The sequence below is a fragment of the Sparus aurata genome, chromosome 3 (genome assembly GCF_900880675.1).
Source record: "Sparus aurata chromosome 3, fSpaAur1.1, whole genome shotgun sequence".
Classification (NCBI taxonomy): domain Eukaryota; kingdom Metazoa; phylum Chordata; class Actinopteri; order Spariformes; family Sparidae; genus Sparus; species Sparus aurata.
In genome coordinates, this window is record NC_044189.1 from 31172369 (window position 1) to 31186153 (window position 13785).

The 13785-nt window shown below is 42.7% G+C and overlaps 2 long non-coding RNA genes across 2 annotated transcripts; one reads left to right on the forward strand and one right to left on the reverse strand.

The window, feature by feature from the left end:
* Nucleotides 1–9110: 9110 nt before the first annotated feature.
* LOC115578365 (uncharacterized) lies at nucleotides 9111–11673 on the forward strand. The gene is made up of 3 exons (XR_003983429.1): nucleotides 9111–9710; nucleotides 10622–10772; nucleotides 10954–11673. It is a non-coding gene; the product is annotated as an uncharacterized LOC115578365 (long non-coding RNA).
* LOC115578366 (uncharacterized) lies at nucleotides 11137–13209 on the reverse strand. The gene is made up of 3 exons (XR_003983430.1): nucleotides 12799–13209; nucleotides 11969–12104; nucleotides 11137–11275 (listed from the first exon to the last, which is right to left on the reverse strand). It is a non-coding gene; the product is annotated as an uncharacterized LOC115578366 (long non-coding RNA).
* Nucleotides 13210–13785: the final 576 nt, after the last annotated feature.

Consider the following 13785-nt stretch of genomic DNA (forward strand, 5'->3'; position numbering starts at 1 on the left):
GCTTGAAAGCCAAACAGGTGGAGCTGGAGAACGGGGAACTTCCAGCTGCATCACCGGTGAAGAGAGGCGCGATCAGGCGGCTCTCTTCTTCTTCCTGGCCTGGGCAGCTTGCGCGGGCTGTGCCGGCGGAGCTGCAGCCGGGGCCGAGGGCTTCTTAGACCAGCCGACCCGACCGGGCAGGGGAGGTGGGGCGGGCTGAGGCTTTGGCAGTTTAGGTATTTTAAACTGCGAGGCTTGAAAAGCAGCCTGCGCGAAGGTTTTTCGCTGTGCAGGCGGAGAAGGAGCTGGGGGCTTCCGAGGGAGACAGAGCTGGAGAGCTTCGTCTTCCTTCTTTTTGGCTTCACACCGCCGTTGCATCGAGGCCAACGCGGAACCAAAAATCCCCTCCGGGACAATGGGCATGTCCAGGACATAGTCCTTCTCTCTGTCTGACAGGTTGGCGAGGTTAAGCCACCGCGCTCGTTCCTGCAGAACCATAGTCCCCAGCGCTCTTCCTGTGGCCTGGACCGCGCAGCGTTGGACACGGAGACACAGGTCGGTGATGACCGGTATCTCCTCCCACGTGGCTGGGTCCTGAGTTTGCCCAAAATCCTTGCATAACTCTGCCTGGTAAGCCGTGAGCAGGGAGAGGACATTGAGCGCTCTGGCCAAAAGCACCGCCGCCATGTACGCCTTTTCAGTCAGAGCTGACTGAAAACAGTCGGACTTGGATGGCAGGCTGGGGCTCCGAGAGGACACCGCTGACAGCCGCGGATGAAGGTGCGCTGCAACGAGTGGCTCCATCGGAGGCATGCGGAGCAGACCCAGGCTCTCCATCGCTTCACAGTCGAGGGACGAGGCTCCGGGAATTGGGCTCCTGCTGCTGTAAGGGCGGTCTCGCCATGAGCGCGCTACCTCCTCAAGCAGCTCCGGGAAGACGGGGAGAAGTTGCTTCGTCGCACTCTTGGCCAAGGGCAATTTCTTCCCCTCGTAGCGGGATCTGGTGGTCTCAGCTACGACAGCGGGCCAGGGGATGGCCAGCCGGGCAGCGGCGCGTTTGCACACGTCGAGCATGTCCGAGCTGTGGATGGGAGAAGCTGGTGTGCTACTCTCATCTTCATCCCGAGAGACGGCGGAGGCCGCGGGCTGCGCAGCCCGGGCTGGAGTGATGAATATGTCGTCCTCTTCTTCATCCTCTGATATGAGGAGTTCCGAGGCACATAGTCCCCATAGTCCAGTTCCAGGACGTCTTCCTCCAGCAGGGGATCCGCGGCTAGGTCGAGCTGGGAGCCCTAGCTGGCGCTAGCCTCCGGCATCGCCACCGCAACGACCCCCGTCTCCTCTCCGGCTTCGACGGCGGTGCCGTCGGAAGGGAGATAGGGGTCATGTCCAGACGAGCTAGCTTGGCTGGCTAGGACATCGATAGCTAGCCGGGCGTGTTCCAGCCCCAGGCAACTCGAGCAGACCTGGTGTGGATCCTTACTCGATATCTTATCCCTGCAACGACAGAGTGGGGCTCCAGAGTCTCCGTGCCCTCTGGTGTGAGGGGTTCTAGCCTCCATTCCTCGCGAGCTGGTGTGCAGGTAAGGTAAAGTAAGAAATGAAAGGTAATAAGTGTAAAAGAGTTGCTGAAACATACTACTGGGCATCAGCTGATTGAAAAGTGCATCTACTGATTAAAGCTGTTGTCTGATGATATGAAGTATGAAAATGTAACCACAAATCTAAGAATTAAATCATATAACTAAATATGTAACACTTTTATTATGTTCAAAAATACAGTGCAAAGAGTGATCAGATATAATGGGATACATGAAGAAAGGGACTGCGTTATCAAAAAGCCTGAAGGCCAGAGTTTCTAAGAGCCAGTGATATAGATAGATAGAGGCAAAGCACCTGCTCAAAAAAACAAATTGAGGCGAAGAGCAACTGGTTGATGTGCAGTTCTGCACGTAGGCCAAGCTTCGCGCAGGTGCATAAGGTAGAATGGGGATTTTCCACAGAAAAATAGTTTTTTTCTAATCTATTCTGTAGGTTTTTTCAGAGGGCTTTCATGGGGATATCAATTCGATATCTATAGTTCAAAATGTTTCAGCAGTCATCAATATTACACCAGGTACAACACTAGATGGCAGCTTTTTCCTTCTCTTCTGTTTAGACTGGTTTATAGTTTGAGGTTGACCAAACCTAAACAGCAGAACGATTAAGGAGTTTTGTATTTTTCATTGCATACAAAAGACTATTTTATGTTCAATTCATTCCTTTTTATGTATTTTTTCTCAGATTGTTTGCTGGGAGCTTACCTGACATCTATTGACTGTCTGACAGCTTGAAGACAGATCTTTAAAGTGATGACAAAATGGTACCAGGCTAAAAAAGAAGCCTCACTTTCTCACACATGATGAACATCCTTCTGCAATGCATTAGAGTTCTATAGAGTTCTGTCTTCCTGACTGCATTGTTCTCCATTTTCTACAGCTCTGCTCCCATGGGAGCATGGTGACCTCTGTCACTGTGATCGGCACAAGCAGCAAGCATGGCTACTGTCATACTGATTGTCAATAGAATCACATCTCAAGTTCTGTCCTCCTGATTCCATCGTATTATCCCCACTCCCCTCATCTACATGTCACACTCTGTCTATCTTGACTACAGCGAAGCATAAAAGCTCGATCTCAAGTTTCCAGTTTGTGAGGTGTAAAAATTAGCAAATGCTTTGTCAGATCAAGTAACTTCTTTCAGACCCCCAGGTTCTTTTTCTCCCAGCCTCCCTCCATCCATTTCGCTCGTTGATGTGATGTGACAAAATTGGAGATCATTTTGAGTGCAAAAGGGAAAAAAAACACTCCATAACCTCTGTGTATAATGGCATGAGCAGGACAGTTTTGGAGTGGATTTATTTTCAGTAGTATCATGCGCAGACAAGGAGAATTGGAGTAAAGTAATTGTCAGAGGGCCCTTGGAAAGGCTTGTAAGAGGACACCTGGAGGTTCGGCAGGATAAAGGTGGAGCGGAGGCTTTGTCTGGCTACTGTATAATTTGGATAATAGACATATACATGCATCATGAAGGTGAGCTCATCCACACAGCCTTGGCTGGATGGGGCTAAGTGAGGAACTCCATTTTCACCACAAAACCTTAATCCAGAGCATGATGGGGTATTTAAACTCAACCCACCATCCTGATCCCATCTTATTGCTTCACTTTGAACAACACATTTGATGTATACACTCTACAAACATCTACCTTTGACTGATTTGATCTTGTTTTGTCAATTTAATTAATTTTGCTCCTGATTTGCTGCCAATCATGCCATGATGTGGTTGTTTATTTCTGTTACATAGTAGGATAGTGTTTTCTTGGTGCAGGTCAGTGCATATTCATTATATTTATTTTAGTTTTATTTGTTTATTTCTTATCATTGTATGTTGTGTGGTTAATGGTTAATTTTGTGTGTTTTCATTTAACCTGGTTATTCTGATCAAGTAGGTGGTTTTCTATTTCTGTGAATTGATTTCTTTTATGCTTTATTTACTTTGGTTCTTTTGTTAAGTTGCAGCTAGCTCTTATATTTTGTTAACACATTTTTGTTGTGTTTACTTTGTTTATCTTGCTTAATTTGCAACAGGTTACAACTGTAAGCTGACAGCCTAAAGTGGTTGGGCTGGTGGTGTCTCCTCTCTGTGTCCTGTGCTGTGCACCCTGCTCTTAATTCTTCACCACTGCTTCAAAGACTGGTCAGTGACTTTGGTCATTATGATTCGGCCTTAGAAACCTCGGGCAAAAGAAGCCCATATAGCACTTAATGCAGCTTTTGCTGCTCTGCTGTAGAATAATTGCTTTGAATGCGCATAAATAACAAAGAAAAGCACATCACCATTTTTGTTTTCCTCATTTTTACTGAGACTGTGGTGGCTGGACAACAGGTGAACGATGAACAACAAAAGTGAAAGGAACAAAAATAGCATTAAAATTCTGACTTCATGAAAGTAGTTAAACATTTTAAATTGTACTGAATCACTAAAGCAAAGTAGTTTGACACGTATACTGGAAGAAAGTAGCCCAAAATTTTCACCCAAAGCGTCGGTATTTGTCAACCTGGTGTGAGACACAACAATCATCTATCTCTCTCCAGAATCACCTTCTCACCTGTACGTAATTATAAATAGTGAGACTTACAAGAATACTAATACAAATCCTTAAAAACAGCTGTGTTAGTTATCAGTGCTTTTAACTGTAATTTAAGAGCATGTTTGTGCTAATGCAGGTTTCCAGAAGGATGAGATCATCAAGAAAGCAACAAGGCTATCAAATGCTCCTCCAGAATTCTGTGTTGTTATCTAATACGAGAGGAGGAACAAACACCATAGCTTCAGTGTTCTCCTGTCTGCAGGGGTTGTGTGTGTGTGTGTGTGTGTGTGTGTGTGTGTGTGTTACAATAAGACAGCCTTGCAGATAGGAAACCCTGTATCCTTTATGTGTGCTCTAATGGACAGCAGGGTTATCATCACCTGTGATGTGTTTTTTTGTTTTTTTCTTGTGTCTTTGATCTTTTGGCTTGTAATAAAAGAAAGAAGCAACACTGTCAAGATCCATATAATTTCACGTTATATATATATGTAAAACTGTATATGTTATGGTCTACATAAGTGCATTATGTGTAACAATTGTTGATAGTAAGATAATCAAAGTGTACAATAGTTTGTTAAGCTGGTTTGAGGGTATTTCTAGTAACCAGACACAGTGATTGGCTGGCAGCACCCCTATTTAATAGAACCCCTAAAACTGAATCAACAAAACAGCCAAACAAGACAAAGCAGAATGAGAGAGGTACAAAACTAAACTCAGAACAAAGTGAAAGGCACAGGGAGCAGAACCATGAGCACTGAATACACATGATGCAAATGCAGAAAGACACAAGGATCACAACAGAACTGGGGAACATAACTGAAAATGCAGAAGTGACACAAGGACTAAAACAGATGACCTGACAAAGGGTGAGGGAAAAACACAGTTTAATACACCAAGGAGGGAAGACAGTTAGCAACGTGGCCTCAAACACACAACTTAGTTCAAAAGCATGTACGAAAGAACAAAAGAATCGGGAGATCATGAAAGTGACAAGAATGGACAAACACATGTTCTTGGTAAATTCTGTTAGGAACAATTGATTAATAAGCACTGACTATGAATGTCACACTGTCGAGCATTGTCACTGACATCAACTCAAAGATCTCTAGGGTCACCAACAGTGTTGGGAAAGTTCACTTTCTACATGAACTAGTTCAAAGTTCAGTTCACAAGTTTTAAAATGAACTAGTTCAGTTCATAGTTCATAATTCAAAAAATTTAAACTAAGTTCACAGTTTCAAAAATGAACTAGTTCATAGTTCTTTTTTTTCCCAATATTTTTTCAGCAGCTGTTATTTTTCAAAATCTTGCCATAGCCCATATTGAACCACAGACAGCAATTATTTAATCAGTTTTAACACTGAAACTGCAGCTCTCCGACAATATACTGCAAAACCAACTGAGAGATGAAGACGCTACTGTACGCCGTTAATGCGATTTGGGTGGTAGAGGATCTGATTTGGCTTGCAGTTGCCATTTCTTTTGACTTTTTATCCACTTGCACATACCTCGGAAGGCTAGCTGGGTGCTTTAGTTGATGTGCCGTTTCAGGTTTGCTGTTGACGTTGTTGATGTACGGAGTTGCATCTTGAAACCCGGCAGGCAAAGTTTATACAAAAAGGTCAGATTTTTCTCACCTCGATCATCACTGACCTTTTCATAAAATTGTTTTAAGTAATCATACGAAGATGCCATATTAATGTGGAGGCATTTGTTTTTGCCTCCATGCTTCGCATTTTTGAAGACGCATGTGGCGGTGTGACTCTGTGGTGGCTGGTGTTGCCAGATTGGGTGTTTTTCTGCTACATGTTAAGGCCTGTTTATAGTGTTTTTTTAGCCGGGTTTTCATCTGGAAGGCTCTATGGGAATCTGGTACTTTTGATAAAGTTAAACTGTGAGAGAGCGCCGTTCACAAATGCCAGAATGAATGTGTTCACAATAACATTCATCAGGCAGAGGTTCAGTTCAAGTTCGCCCAAAATATGAACGAGTTCATGAACGATCGTTCACTGAACACGTTCAGGCACAACTCTGGTCACCACTGTGCCTGGGTTTCATCCCTCAAGAAGAAACACTTCTGATACACTACAACACCTCCCTCCCTTTTCACTTTTAGTGAAAAATAAAAACAGTCAACTCCAAACTGCTTGAAATTATGTGATTTTTTCTACACTGATTCTCCTTTGTCCTCTCTATTTGTTTTCTAAGCTGCTCGAATATCTATAAGAGCATTATAATTGGATCTAGCAGAGAGTGAAGGCATGTGATCCCTGAGCGTCTTTGTCTGGTGACAGTGTTGTAAGCGTTGTGGCTATGAGGGCATCCTTCACTAACATCCTGCCTGAATGAGAAACAGGTGTGTCTGCAGCAGAGAGATTAAACTCTCTTTGACTGTTTGAGGCTATTGACTGCAGAACACACATGTAGACAGACACCCAGCAGCAGGCACCTTTCACAGCTTCAGGCCTCGGGACACTCAACAAAATGGACCTTTGTATGATTCTATTTTGGTCTTTTTACTTAGCATGTTTGAAGAAGATGAATTTCTGTGATTTTGATGTGGCTTCCACCCTCTCTTTGATGTATACAATTCAAACAATTGCCTCTTCGTATGACTCATTATATAGGAAAGAAGGAGATATTTTCTCATTATCAATTGCTGCTTGTTCTTGTCTCAATCGTTACCACATGGCTTTCTGACACCCGCTTGTGATGTTACATGCATGGTTTTTAAGAGACCAGGAGTATCACTGACTGTGCTGTAATCAGGGCCGGTTCAAGGCAGGCATATATGAGGGGGCAGTCAGAAATGTGAAGGGTGCATCATGTGTACACATTCTGCTCCAACACTTTTTTTTTTTCTGTGCTTATAGTAACAGTGTTTCTTCATTGAATTGGGTTGTTAGCTATGTGTCCAACCCCAACTTGGAGAAGTGGATTGCACTTTGTCAGGCCTCTACCTTCAGACCTGTCCAACTTTCACTTTGTGAGCTGCTAGAAGCTGGAGCAGAAAATAAGTAAGATGGCTTTGTTAAAAAAACGCTGTGATTATATGAAACAAAACAGTGCAGAACTACAGCCTGGGGCGGGGCTTTATGCAGGGGTCTGTCAGACACTGGCAGGGGCGGGCTGGGATTGAAATTCAGCCCGGGAGCTTGGTTTGGAGAGGCCTTTTATCCAATCGCATGACGGACGCAAGTGGAACCGTAATTTTAACATGAATACTTTATTTTCAGTATAAAAACAATCTAATGAACTGCTATATCTGCATTAAAAGAACATCAGTAATAACGAATATTAGCAATAACTCATTAACTTTGGAAAGAAAACAGATGTCTAGTTCAGAAAGCCACTGACATGACTGCAGAAGTGGATGGGCTTATTGTTTCTGTGTGACTGGAATTGGAACATCAACATATGACATCTTGATAAAATTCTATGCAAAGACCTATTGCCAACCCAGTCCTACACACTGGCACTGTTTTTTTTTTGGTTGTTCCTGCTCCTCTTCCTCCTCCTCCTTCTTCTCCTCCTCCTCCTCCTTCTCCTGTCCCTCCACATCTGCCTCTTCCTTCCTCCTCACTCCTATGACTGGCATTAACCTGTCCCTCTGCATCAACTCCACGACTGACACTGGCCTTGTCAGTTAATAATAACAATAACAGCAACAATGATAAACAGGTTAGGATGTGAAAAACAGGATGTATAGCCTATATGTAAGGGATGATGTATAGAACGGTGATCATTATCGGGAAAATAAGTCCCGACAGGACGAACTGTCTGATTTGTCCTGAATTCGTCCTGAATTATCATAATCCCCAAAGATGGGGACATCCCGCTTATTACACGGTTACTTGCCAACACGAAAAAAAACTTGACACAGTGTGTCTTTTTACAATGTATTTGTTACCGTTCATAGTGTTTTTCAGCAGAGAAATATAGTTTGCCAAACCGACGACCGAAGTCGCTGGGGTGATAAGTGACCGGACTACTTGCGGAGCAAAGATTTTAGAGCGCGGAGTGCTACAAAATACGTGAATCAGAGGCAAAAAGGCCACTTTCCTTGACGACGGTCAAATATGCTTAGCAGCGGACAATTATACAAAAATAATTGACCGCCGAATGTTGGGAAGGCCCATTCAAGTGAATGGAGCATTCTACAGCATTAAGAAGAGCCGTGTAATAAATTAAAATGATACATTTTTTACTTTTGTTACGCCCCTGATTTAGGGGAATCAGAGACATAGCATGATGTGCTGCTCCCCATTCTTCCCACTCCCAAGAAGGCCAGTGTCACAGGAACTTTTAAATTAAAGGTAGCGTTTTATTTTTGCTTCAGAGGGAGTGAAGGCCAAAACAACAAACAAAATCATCCGTCTCCCTACCTTCCCTATACAAAACAAAAGTATTAACCAAAAGACAATCTCTTACGTAACTCCTAAATTAGGGAAAACAGGAGAAAAAAGGGTTAAAAAAAAAGGCTTCTCCCTCCTACTGGCTACCACACACAATTCTCTCTTTTCACAAGTTTACCAAAATACTCAGATCAAAAATTACACTAGGTTTCACAAGATGCAAACACAGAATCCTAATCAAACTAAACACTGGTCCCACTTGGATGTAGGAGAATGGTTGGAGAGGGAGACTGCAGTCAGCCGGTGGTTCAAAAAGGGCTCCTCTCCTGCCTCTGGCCAATCCTGGAGCAGCAATCAAGCGTCTCCAGCCAATCAGCAGGTCCAACCTGCTATCAATCATTCACACACACTCAGAGCAGACTTCTCACCCACTTGAAGGAGGAGGGACAGAGCAGCATCATATATATACACATACACACACACACACAAAATAATAATGTCCCAGGGTCATAACACTTTGAACACAGACTCTCTCCTGAAATATGTTTTCTTTTTCAATAAGGAAATGTTTGTGTTATTCTGGTCAGCTAGTATGGTTTTTATTTTTAATTGATAAAGCAGATGAATGATTTATGCATGTACGGTATAACATTGCTGATAGGCTACCTTTAAAGGAGACATATTATGCAAAACTCACTTTTTCGTTGCTTTAGTGTGTGTATTTGCATATCTGGAGTGCCTCCCCACCCCTTAAGAATGATTTTTGACCACTAAGTCAATGTTTTGTAAACGGACGCAGTCAGAAAATGTGTCTCTAAAGGAGCCAGTTGGATTTCACCCGCGCTGTTACGTAACAGAGCGGGTGATTTGAATACTCCCACCCTCGTGCTGGATATCTCCTCCCACATTACGCCGGCTACCTGAACGATGATCCGCCATTTTCTCGCCTCACTCGTACACGACAGCCTGACCGCTACCATGTACAACCCGAAAGCCAAGCACTCCTGCTATGTCATGAGATGCATGGATACTCATGTTTCCCTTCATCGCTTCCCTACCAAAGAGGATATCAGAGCGAAGTGGCTAAATTTTATTTTTCAGGGAAACGTCCCAGCTTCAGTGAGCAAAAGTGTTTTTGACTGTGCCAGTCACTTCACGCCGGACTGTTTCAGCAACCAGGGTCAGTATAAGGCTGGACTGGCAACGAGATTGTTCCTAGAAGATGGATCCATACCCACTGTCCGTGTAAGTATTTAAAAAAAACAGTTTCGTTTGTGTTACTTTGCCGTTTAGCACATGAGCTAACGCTAACCGTCGATGTAGATATGAGGCTGAACTAACGTTAAGTTGCAACGTTGGGCTTACTGGTCATATGATTCACTGTAATGTTAATCAGCAGTCTTTTAAAACATGGCACTGAATTGAGAAAATGAATTAGGATATTCATATATGATCGCTTCTAATCGGCCGGTGAACAACTGCTCGGCCGTGAACATGCTAGCTAGCTAGCTAGCTGGCTAGCATGTTCTAGGCCGAGCAGCTAGCTAGCTAGCTCACCGTCCGCGAACAACTTCTCCGACGTGAATACGCATGGGAGACCGTCTCCTCCACATGCTCACGGCCGAGCAGACGGTATGAAATGGTCTCAGTTGTTCACGGACGGTGGGCTGCGTTAATTTATTATCATGTTGTGCTAAAGGAGGCTAAAGACTTCCTTTGTGTTAGTATTCATGTAACTACGTGTGTAGTGTTAGCTGCTTGCATGAGAGACCCGATCTGAGAGTACCAAAACGTTACCTGCAGTAAAGCAATCACTACTTAGTTTTGAAGCCGGAGACAGGGGTTACCTGCCTGCTGTGCTACGATTAACGTTAGTTATATGCAGACACGGACACAGAAAAGTTGCTTCGCAAATGTGTACGTTTTTGCTCACGTACTAAAATCTAATGTGAAATGAGGGATTTGCATGGGTTTGTGATTTGCCAGATTCTTCCTCATCAAATTGATTTTTTAATCATCAGCAGAGGACATGAGTCCTACATTTTTCTAAATACAGCTATTTATTTGAAAATAAATCACCATTTTCTGAATATTTTTTGCAATGTGTACAATGTGCTCGCATTCTTATTTAGCATTGTATTATTTTTCCTCCCAAGACTATACCTGGCAGCCCTGCACTACAATGAAAATACAGACCGTCCACAGGCAACAACCTCAGCTGGTGAGCCACTGTTCAGGTTTCATTTCCAAAGTGGAAGAAAGGAGGAGAATACACAGCAAAGCCAGTGAAGGAGCAACCAACCTTTCGTAAGTTTTAAACCTTTTTATTGAAATCACACAGAAAAATGAAACAGACATTAAAAAATACTTGTAAAATAAATAAAATATAAATTAACCAGTGTCTATGGCTTTTTCTAGTTTTGTTTTTAATAAATATACGATAAAACACGATAAAGTACGCACAATATTTCACTTTTTCTAATTGCAGATTAGGTGGATGACATCTTGGACCTGATGTTTGAGAAGGTTTTTCAGGACCCTGGTTCATACGCAGATGACGTTTTGAAGATCTCCATTCCTGAGGCACTCTCTGCGCAGTTAGAAACGCTGGACAAGAAGGAGGTGATGGACCACTATGTGACAAGGTTCAGTCAAGGGCCGGTCTGAACCCCACGTAGATGCCTCGAGTGCCGGGGAACTCCATCCGTATACGCAGCACCACACAGCTGGGCAGTGCCACACAAACTCTTCAGCCCAGAAAGCCCCAACACCAGCTCTCAAAGCTCGTATATGCCAAGTATCTGTAACGGCTGAACAGAGTGGATATATTTAGTTATACATTTATATTTAGACATAGTTTTTGATTTACCTTATATTTTTTTGTAAATATTTACATTACCTACTGTTTAACAACAGGCAATAAAAACTACTTGTACATTCAGTAACTTTTTGAATAGTTGTGTGTTGTTTGCTGTACTTGTATTTATAAAATTATATAAGCTGTTTTCTGTACTTTCAGTGTTTGACATGTAGACATAAGAATTATGATCATCAAGAGACAGGTTCGTAGGAGTGGGATGAGTATCCAAAAGCACAAAACATAAATTCCTGCACAATATCTAATTTGTATTTCCACCATTTATGAGCAGCAAGATTGTCATAGACCTAGGTGTAGATGTTGCTAATAAACTGTGTTCTTGCAAATTGATTTTTTTGCAGAAATGTATCTTTTCTAGTGTTTGATATGTAACATTTTAACAATTGTCAAACTGCCTTTCAAAAAGAAAAATAAGCAATGTAACAAAGTGGAAAATTGAATTTATTTCATTACTCATATTTATATTACAATAACAGAATTTATACCGTATATTACCAAATAATAGCCGGGTCTCAATTAAACGCCTGTCCAAAACAAAGGCCTGGTCTGTTAAGTGGTTGGAACAAACAAATAAACGCCCGGCTATTATTTGATATTTTACGGTATGCAAAAAAAAAACACTTACTGTTCTATTCCCCTCAGACGTAAAGGCTCTGTAGATATTTAGTGCATTCTGAAGTGAGAATGCACACTGGTACGAGGCCAGGGTGGTCTGCCATGCAGGAAGGTGAGTTTTGAAGCTGATTTAGTCTTCTTATAACCTGTAAATGTGAAAGGTTAAGTGACGTTTGATGACTGATAATATGACTGAATAGTTACATTTTCATTCAACAAGCAGACATTCTCAGGCGCTGTAGGCATTGTTATGCATCTAAACATAAGTACACACCTAAACCAGAGGGGAAAAAGGGAACATATCAGTTTAACGGTTTTTTTATTTGAATATGTTGTTAGCAATAACGACTGGTCAGCATGTGCAACGATGTAACGTTATTAATTGGAATTAGTGCATTATGTTGAAACGCAGTACAAACGGATAAACAGACATAACTATGGGGGATACGGAGCTGGCAGACAGTCGCCCCAGCCCGCACTACATCCCTCGTTTCACAACTTGGTTTAAAAATTAGCACACACGTGAAAAGTGTATGGCTGTGAGTTAGATGTCGGACAAAATAATGACGTAACAGTTAACATTATTATGGCGTAGCTGAGAATAAAAGTGCTACATTCCCACTCGTAGCTGCCGAAAAAACATTGCGGACTTGTGAAATTTACTCGTGTAACGGGAATAGCATGCTACTTATGTTTACTCAACACATATCTAGATTTTTATAAGCAGTGAGTTACACATAGAGCGGTCAGCGGTCGACCGTATTTAGTCAGCGACCGTATTTACCGACGTACAAACATACACATTTTTAAGAAAAAAGTAAAATAAAGATCATAACTCACCATTCAGAAACGTCTTGTTGCAGTCTACATTGAGCAACTTATTCGCTAGCTCCTTCTTGTTCAGGGTCTGACTCTGGTTCAAACATGTAAGGTTGGACAGCAAAGTTTCCTCCTGCAGCCATGTTTCTCCCAGGGTTCACGCTCAGTTGTTGTCATGGTAGCATGAGCGTGCCGGCGTCGTCACACCTCCCGGAAGAAGTGGGTGGATTACCTGTGTCTCATTTGCATTTAAAGAGACAGGCACTCAAAACCGACTGTTCTGAACAGGGCTGTTTTGGCAGGGTTATTGAACAGTTATGAACTGCTATTGTGCTTCATCCTTATGGTATTTTGACCAAAGCATGTCACAGACATTTCATTAGGACACCAGGGAACTAGATTAACTTGTAGAAATAGGGTATAATATGACTCCTTTAATGTTCTGTGTCGGCTTTATACGATCAGGATTTCTGGGGCCGCTCACCAATTAGAGAGAGCATAGTGACAGGGCTCAGAACATAAACACCACAAAGACATAAAACACATGTAAAGCAATGAGGTGTGTTTGTTTTGCTTTGTTTGTTAAAAGCAAAACAAACACGTCTTATTGGTTTAAATATGTTCTTTGAATAACGCTAGACAGGGAACAGAGTGATTAGTCAGCTGGCCCATAAGGGCTTGTGGTTCCTCTGGTTTCTGCACATGATTGTCAGTCTGTCACATGCATTTTGCCCCACCACCAAATTTCCCAACCTCCCTTCATGTCTACCACGATGAATTTGGGAAATTTGGTGGTAGGGCAAATTTTGTAAACAGCGCTATAAAAATAAATAAATAAATCTGATTGGTTGATGCTATATTATTGTGCACCACTTTCTCGCGCTTTGGAAAGTCATGTGTGCCTGCCTAGGTTCCCTGTTTCTCCCTGCCAGATGCCAGCAGCCTCAGATTAGCCGCTGTCGGAGGCTCTGGCCCCAGGAAGTAACGTTAAACAGTGGCCGGCGGTGC